Source organism: Coregonus clupeaformis, chromosome 34 (assembly GCF_020615455.1).
Source record: "Coregonus clupeaformis isolate EN_2021a chromosome 34, ASM2061545v1, whole genome shotgun sequence".
In the NCBI taxonomy this organism is placed as follows: Eukaryota; Metazoa; Chordata; class Actinopteri; order Salmoniformes; family Salmonidae; genus Coregonus; species Coregonus clupeaformis.
The window spans coordinates 17,474,436-17,482,928 of record NC_059225.1 but is presented as its reverse complement, the minus strand read 5'-3'; positions in this window follow the sequence as shown (position 1 = coordinate 17,482,928).

Below are 8,493 nucleotides of genomic sequence, written 5' to 3'. Positions count from 1 at the left end.
GAATAAAATACAAAATAGTAGCTAGCAAGATGGAAATCACAGAGGTGATTTTTTATTTATTTATTTATTATTATTTTTCGCCAGTGGCTAGTTTGCTTCAACTACCTTCACTAAAACCACTGCAAAGGTTTTGCTTGCAAACTTTGGTTTCTAATCGCGATGTTCTATCATGTCTGCCTCGTGATTTGTTGGGAGAGTTGTCTGTCTGAAGAGAATCCACCCCCGAACAAATTAAGTAACAATAGGATTAATCTGAAAAGCACTAACATATTTTTAGCTTAAAAGTGCCAATTGGGGTAATTATTTTACACCAAATTGATAATGATTGCAAAGAGACACCCTCTGTCAAGCAGTAACAGTTTTAATTTTATTAACCTTTTGTAACACAAGTACATGGTTTAAATTCCCCAAAATAAGTATATATTTTAAAATTTTCACACATTTATAGTCAATATTTTGTATGTTTTTCATGTTTTTAATAGATATTTTGATAAATTTCATCCTTAGCCACTTATTATGAACATTTGTCTGTTATTCATTAAAAGTGCTGTGTTTCTGTGGTGCTCCGTGGCTGATAAATTGGCGATTTAGCTAATTTGACATTACCTAAAATGGCAACGATATGGGCGATATGTGCGCCGGTGCCATCAGACTTTTACTGTGCCTTCAGATAATATTCACACCCCTTTACTTTTTCCATATTTTGTTGTATTGACATTAAAATTGATTAAATTGAGTTTGGCCCACACACAATACCCTATAATGTCAAAGTGGAATTATGTTTTTCTAAATTTTTACAAATTAATTAAAAATGAAAAGCTGAAATGTCTTGAGTCAATATGTATTCAACCCCTTTGTTATGGCAAGTCTAAATAAGTTCAGGAGAAAACATTTGCTTAACAAGTCACATAATAAGTTGAATGGACACACTCTGTGTGCAATAATAGTGTTTAACATTATTTTTTAATGACTACCTCATCTCTGTACCCCACACATACAATTATCTGTAAGGTCCCTCAGTTGAGCAGTCAATTTCAAACACAGATTCAAACACAAAGACCAGCGAGGTTTTCCAATGTCTCGCAAAGAAGGGCACCTATTGGGAGATGGGTAAAAATAAAAAAGCAGACATTAAATATCCCTTTGAGCATGGTGAAGTTATTAATTATGCTTTGGATGGTGTATCAATACACCCAGTCACTACAAAGATACAGGTGTCCTTCCTAACTCAGTTGCCGGAGAGGACGGAAACCGGTCAGGGATTTCACCATGAGGCCAATGGTGACTTTAAAACTGTTACAGAGTTTAATGGCCGTGATAGGAGAAAACTGAAGATGGATCAACAACATTGTAATTACTCCACAATAGCAACCTAATTGACAGAGTGAAAAGAAGGAAGCTTGTACAGAATACAAATAATCAAAAACATGCTTCCTGTTTGTAACAAGGCACTAAAGTAAAACTCCAAAAATTTGGCAAAGCAATTAACTTTTTGTCCTGAATATAACGTGTTATGTTTGGGGCAAATCCAATACAACATATTACTGAGTACCACTGTCCATATTTCCAATTATAGTGGTGGCTGCATCATGTTATGGGTATGCTTGTAATCATTAAGGACTGGGGAGTTTTTCAGGATAAAAAATTAACAGAATGGAGCTAAGCACAGGCAAAATCCTAGAGGAAAACCTGGTTCAGTCTGCTTTCCACCAGACACTGGGAGATGAATTCACCTATCAGCAGGACAATAACCTAAAACACAAGGCCAAATATACACTGGAGTTGCTTACCATGAAGACAGTAAATGCTCCTGAGTTGCCGAGTTACAGTTTTGACTTAAATCTATTTGAAAATCTATGGCAAGACCTGAAAATGGTTGTCTAGCAATGATCAACAACCAATTTGACAGAGCTTGACGAATTTTGAAAATAATGAGCAAATGTTGCACAATCCATGTGTGGAAAGGTCTTAGAGACTTACCCAGAAAGACTCACAGCTGTAATCACTGCCAAAGATGCTTCTACAAAGTATTGACTCAGGGGTGTGAATACTTATGTAAATTAGATATCTGTATTTCATTTCCAATAAATTTGCAAAGATTTCTAAAAACATGTTTTCACTTTGTCATTATGGGGTATTGTGTGTAGATGGGTGATTTTTATTTATTTAATCAATTTTGAATTCAGGCTGTAACACAACACAGTATGGAATAAGTCCAGGGGTATGAATGCTTTCTGAAGGCACTGTATCACACCATGAAAGAACGCTATGGGATATCAACTCACTTCCAACTCACTTCCAATTGCATCTGAAAGATGAGAATCTCGACTTGGTACAGAGACATTGACTGGAAGCCAAATATGCATTCACATTTTTTCGTTATTTTTCAGTTATAGTGGCTGCCACGCCCCCCAGGCGCCAAATCTGGGGTGGCTGCATATCTCTATATTTTTCAGAGTACATACATCTACCTCTATGTCAAATGTTGTGCTTTTATCACAAAGTTTACCATTGAGTCCACATTTTCAGCTTAGCTATGTACCACTAATAGGCCTTTACAAAGGAGAGATCATTTTTAATTCCTCCATATTATCACAGAAATCACAGTAGGCCTAAATACCAATTGTGGGTCGGTAACTAGTTGCTTGACAAAGTCTTAAAATTTCGGAGGAATAAAACAAAACTCGGAAATGACTGAATGAGCACCCCTACTTCCCGGGGTGGCTATGAGCACAACGCAGATCAATCAAGTGTTTTTCACTCAAATATCAATGTGTCTAACTACTACTTTATTATTTTAAGTAAAGATGTATAACAAAATAGACTCAAGTAAGAACAACTTATTTAATAAATGTTAGATTGACTTTAAATAACCATAAATTGTAAAAATTAACTAATTGTTTATTAGCAGAGCAGATAAATAAAGTTATATTTACTCAATAACCTAATATTTGTTAACAATACTCAGAAACATTAAGTTATAAGAACATCCGATTGACATCTGAATGAGTATCACTTTTATGATTTGAGTTCTACAGGCAGTTGTAAATGTTTGACTAACCACTATTCAATTGGTTGAATGAGTTTCTACAGTGCACCTACCCAGTGGTCACCCATCAATGTTTACCAACCTGTTTTGAGCCCCACCTGTGTAGCTTAAAAAATAATAAAAATCATTGAGTTAATAAAGCCGCATACAAACATGGTCTCTTTTTTGCTTTCTTGAGTAAAGCAGCTCCAAAATGCAGGTGTTTCAGCCTAGCTCAGTGCTTTCTGTGGTGGTGGGGCAGCCAGCGGAAAATACGGAGCGTAGGGGTTGGTAATGTTCACTAGTTGTGCCGTGATTGGCTCAGTGTTCTGTCACTCATTGGGACACCATGTGTCCCAAATCTACAGGGAGAGCTTGAAAATTCAAGACCCTTGGGTGCTGCCATATATTTACATTAGAAGTGCCCATCCAAGAAGGCTCAAGGTCATTGACCACAGATAAAATGACATCAAATCATGTTATATAATAATAATAATAATATTATTATCTACCGTAGCTTTGATTGGACTGATCACGTCAACATCATACTTTCAAAATCTTAGCTAGCAAGCTGGACAAGCAGTCATCATCATGAATCAGGTCGACAATCTACTGGCAAATCCTTTTCAATCCTTGTCATATCGGTGCTCATCGGCCATTGGACATAAACATTACACAACAAGTTGGAAATCGAAATTCAACAATGAGTGGTTTAGAAGGAATCAGTGGCTAAGTGCAAGAGTTGCAAAGCAATCACTAGCCTGCTATTCAGTGGAGTGGGTGTGTGGTCCAAGTCTGGGTTTACTGGTCTCTTTTCCAAGCTTAAAAGGATAAACATTCACATGACATTCACATGACTTCTGCCGCATTCAAAACAACTGGAAACTCGGAACTGGGAAATCTCAGACTTCAGTGAGTTCAAGACAACAGGGAACTCTGAAAAAAACGAGCTCTGGAAAATAAGTTTTGAACGGTCATCCAACTCTGAATTCTGTCGCTGTACATTTCAAAAGTGCTGAACAAATAGTTATATTGACTACGTCCGTCCTAATCGAAATGACGGATTCCCTCTTATCCGCTCGTCATCCCCTTATGCCATAGTTTGTACATCTCAATTGTCAGTAGAAACCACATTTGTTTAAGCAAGTCAGCCATATCAACTATGTTTTTTAAAAAGGCAGTAAATAAGGCTGAATGAACTGTTTCGCTGCCAGACCAGGCTCCGCTGATAGCCAGGTGTAGCAGTGGTAAGGATTCACTCCATGGTGCTGAAAGGAAAGCTCTGCTGTTGGGACAGCTTTATTTGTCACCGTTATAGTGAAATTAATGTATTGTTTAGTTTAGTGGCTTTGCTGGCATGCATAATTTATTTATTTGTTTTTTTGCCTCACCAAGATTTACATGCTAAAATCGCCACTGCACCTACAGTGCATTCGGAAAGTATTCAGACCCCTTGAACCTTTTCTACATTTTGTTACGTTACAGCCTTATTCTAAAATTGAGTAAATTGTTTTTTTCACTCATCAATCTACACACAATACCCCATAATGACAAAGCAAACACAGGTTTTTTAGAAATGTTTGCAAATGTATATATAAAAAATAAAACTGAAATATCACATTTACATAAGTATTCAGACCCTTTACTCAGTACTTAGTTGAAGCACCTTTGGCAGCGATTACATCTTTGAGTCTTCTTGGGTATGACGCTACAAGCTTGGCACACCTGTATTTGGGGAGTTTCTCACATTCTTCTCTGCAGAGCCTCTCAAGCTCTGTCAGGTTGAATGGGGAGTGTCGCTGCACAGCTATTTTCAGGTCTCTCCAGAGATGTTTGATCGGGTTCAAGTCCGGGCTCTGGCTGGGCCACTCAAGGACATTCAGAGACTTGTCCCGAAGCCACTCCTGCGTTGTCTTGGCTGTGTGCTTAGGGTTGTTGTCCTGTTGGTAGGTGAACCTTCGCCCTAGTCTGAGGTCCTGAGCGCTCTGGAGCAGGTTTTCATCAAGGATATCTCTGTACTTTGCTTCGTTCATCTTTCCCTCGATCCTGACTAGTCTCCCAGTCCCTGCCACTGAAAAACCTCCCCACATTATGATGCTGCCACCCCTATGCTTCAACGTAGGGATGGTGCCAGGTTTCCTCCAGACGTGACGCTTGGCATTCAGGCCAAAGAGTTCAATCTTGATTTCATCAGACCAAAGAATGTTGTTTCTCATGGTCTGAGAGTCCTTTAGGTGCCTTTTGGCAAACTCCAAGCCGGCTGTCATGTACCTTTTACTGAGGAGTGGCTTCCGTCTGGCCACTCTACCATAAAGGCCTGATTGGTGGAGTGCTGCAGAGATGGTTGTCCTTCTGGAAGGTTCTCCCATCTCCACAGAGGAACTCTGGAGCTCTGTCAGAGTAACCATTGGGTTCTTGGTCACCTCCCTGACCAAGGCCCTTCTCCCCCAATTGCTCAGTTTGGCCGGGCTGCCAGCTCTAGGAAGAGTCTTGGTGGTTCCAAACTTCTTCCATTTATGAATGAAGGAGGCCACTGTGTTCTTGGGGACCTTCAATGCTGCAAACATTTTTTGGTACCCTTCCCCAGATCTATAATAATAATAATAATATGCCATTTAGCAGACGCTTTTATCCAAAGCGACTTACAGTCATGCGTGCATACATTTTTTTGTGTATGGGTGGTCCCGGGGATCTAACCAAATTTCATCATTACAAGCGCTGTGCTCTACCAGCTGAGCTACAATCCTCTCGGAACTCTACTGATAATTCCTTCGACCTCATGGCTTGGTTTTTGCTCTGACATGCACTGTCAACTGTGGGACCCTACATAGACAGGTGTGTGCCTTTCATATCATGTCCAATGAATAGAATTTACCACAGGTGGACGCCAATCAAGTTGTAGAAACATCTCAAGGATGATCAATGGACACAGGATGCACCTGAATTCAATTTCGAGCCTCATAGCAAAAGGTCTGAATACTTATGTAAATTAGGTATTTCTGTTTTTTATTTTTAATACATTTGCAAACATTTCTAAAAACCTGTTTTCGATTTGTCATTATGGGGTATTGTGTGTAGGAAAAAATAATTTAACCAATTTTAGAATAAGGCTGTAACGTAACAACATGCGGAAAAAGTCAAGGGGTCTGAATACTTTCTGAATGCACTGTACCTATAGGTGACATCTACTCACCATATGTAAAAGGCAGAGCGCGAGGAGCAGCAGACCGAGCCGTGACCGCTCCATTGTTGCAGGTTGCGCACGAGCAAGTAGTACTCCGATATTTCCAAGCTTACGGTGGGGCCTCGTCACACCTAGCGGAACTCATGGGGTCCCTCTCAGGTCGCAGCGCGAGGGCAGAGCCCGGATAATATTTCACCCCGAAAAATCAATACAACATCAGACACCGAAAGAAGTACACATGAATAATGGTTATCAGTCTATTGGTGTTGGTGAAGAAAATAACCACAGCTTGTAAACGCTAAAAGAAAACGTTCCACGAGGTGTCCGTTAAAATCTTCCAGACAGCTGTTGGTACTGGTATGGATAAAAAGCGGGAGAGAGAGAACAACAGGGAGACTAAGAAAAAGAAAGAGGAGGCTGGAAAGGTGGAGAGTCAGTCGGAGCCACAGAAAGCTCTGAGGGCAGCTATCAGAAGAGAGATGGAGGTCCGTGTGACAGCAGAGATCTCTCTCTCCCGTTAACTTATGGCACTTCGCGGTACCGTCAACTCTGTCCAGCCTCTACCCGCGCCTGAGCGATGCGCGCTCCCGAGGCATGCAGTGGGCTCAATAACAACAACACTCACTCTCACACACAGAGAGAAAGAAAGAGATAAATAGAGAGAGAGAGAAACAGAGAGAGATAGAGAGAGAAAGAGAGAGCGATAGGGAGAGAGAGAAATTGTATACAACAGTTTTTTTTGTTTTTTTTAAAGAGAAGATGTGTTGTAATTTCTGTTCAGTCAACTAAAACTCCGACTGTGGTTATGACAGAGATTAGACCTAGTAATAGCCTACCTCCTAGACTCCTTGTCTCTGACCTCTCCGATAATTACTGTCTGGATGGCAAAGATAATCAGTTGTCTAAAAGGTATTTACCTTGTTTGGAGTAGGGATGAGTTGAGTGTCATAGTGAAGGACATGTAGCCTAGGCCTACCTGCCTGGTGTGCCATCTAGCCTTCTGAACTTGATAGCTGATAGTGCTCTGTAATGCCAGGCTGACTGTCAGATAATTATAATGAATGATTGATGTCATTTGATGATGAAGAATGTCTTTATAGCATAACATTCACATCTCTGAGAGAGAGAAATAAATAAATATTGAGGATAAGCCTGGGGTTAGGGTCAAGGGCTATTCTTCAGTCTTAATGCAAACAGAGCGACAGAGCATCATATACGTTCCGGTCCAAAATTTGAGCCGCACAAAAGTACGTAGAACTACGTAGAAAACGATGCTCCGTCGCTGCGTTGGCGTAGTTTGCAGAAAGTGTGTAGCGGCCTTTAGGCAAGGTTACTCATTACACGACCACTTCTGTCACTTTAAGTCCCTGGATGGTTAGATTAAAACCCTCTTTTTTTATGAGAAGATGTGTTCTAGTTCCTGTTCAGTCAACTAAAACTCGGACTGTGGTTATGGTTATAGACAGTCTATCGGGCCTAGTTATAGCCTACCTCCCAGACTCCTACATCTCCAATAATAACAGTCTGGACCGCAAAGATCAGTTCATTTACATTTTAGTCATTTAACAGACGCTCTTATCCAGAACGACATATAGTAGTGAGTGTATTCATTTGTACTTTTTCATACTGGTCCCCCGTGGGAATCAAACCCACAACCCAGGCGTTGCAAGTGCCATGCTCTACCAACTGAGCCACACGGGACCCCAGTTCAAGCATTTCAACTTCTCTAAAACGTATTTAGCTTGTTTGGAGTAGGACTCTGAGGTATGAGTTGAGGGTCAGAGTGAAGGACATGTAGCCTAGGCCTACCTGCCTGGTGTGCCATCTCCCCAGCCTTCAGTTTACAGCACCACCCCAGTGACCTCTAGCGGCCTTCACCTGAACTACACTCTACATGCTTGTAGCCTTAGAAACCTGATAGCTGATAGTGCTCTGTAATGCCAGGCTGACTGTCAGATATTTATAATGAAAGATAATGTCCCATCAGAGGTACTCTGATACATTCCTGTGAGGAGAAGAGATAAGAAGAGAGGAGAGAGAGGGGAGGAGAGATGGAGTGGAAGAGAGGAGGAGAGCCGATTGAGAGGAGAGGAGAGAACAGCATAGAGTGAAAAGAGAAGAGGGGAAAAGGAAGAGGATGAAATTCCAGTGATAAACTCATCCCAGCTGTGTTCTGGCCGCCTCACAAATAATTCAGTCATTTACTAGTTTAATGTGATGATGAAGAATGTCTTTATACCATAACAACATTCACATGGCTCTAAGAGAGAGAGCGAGAGAG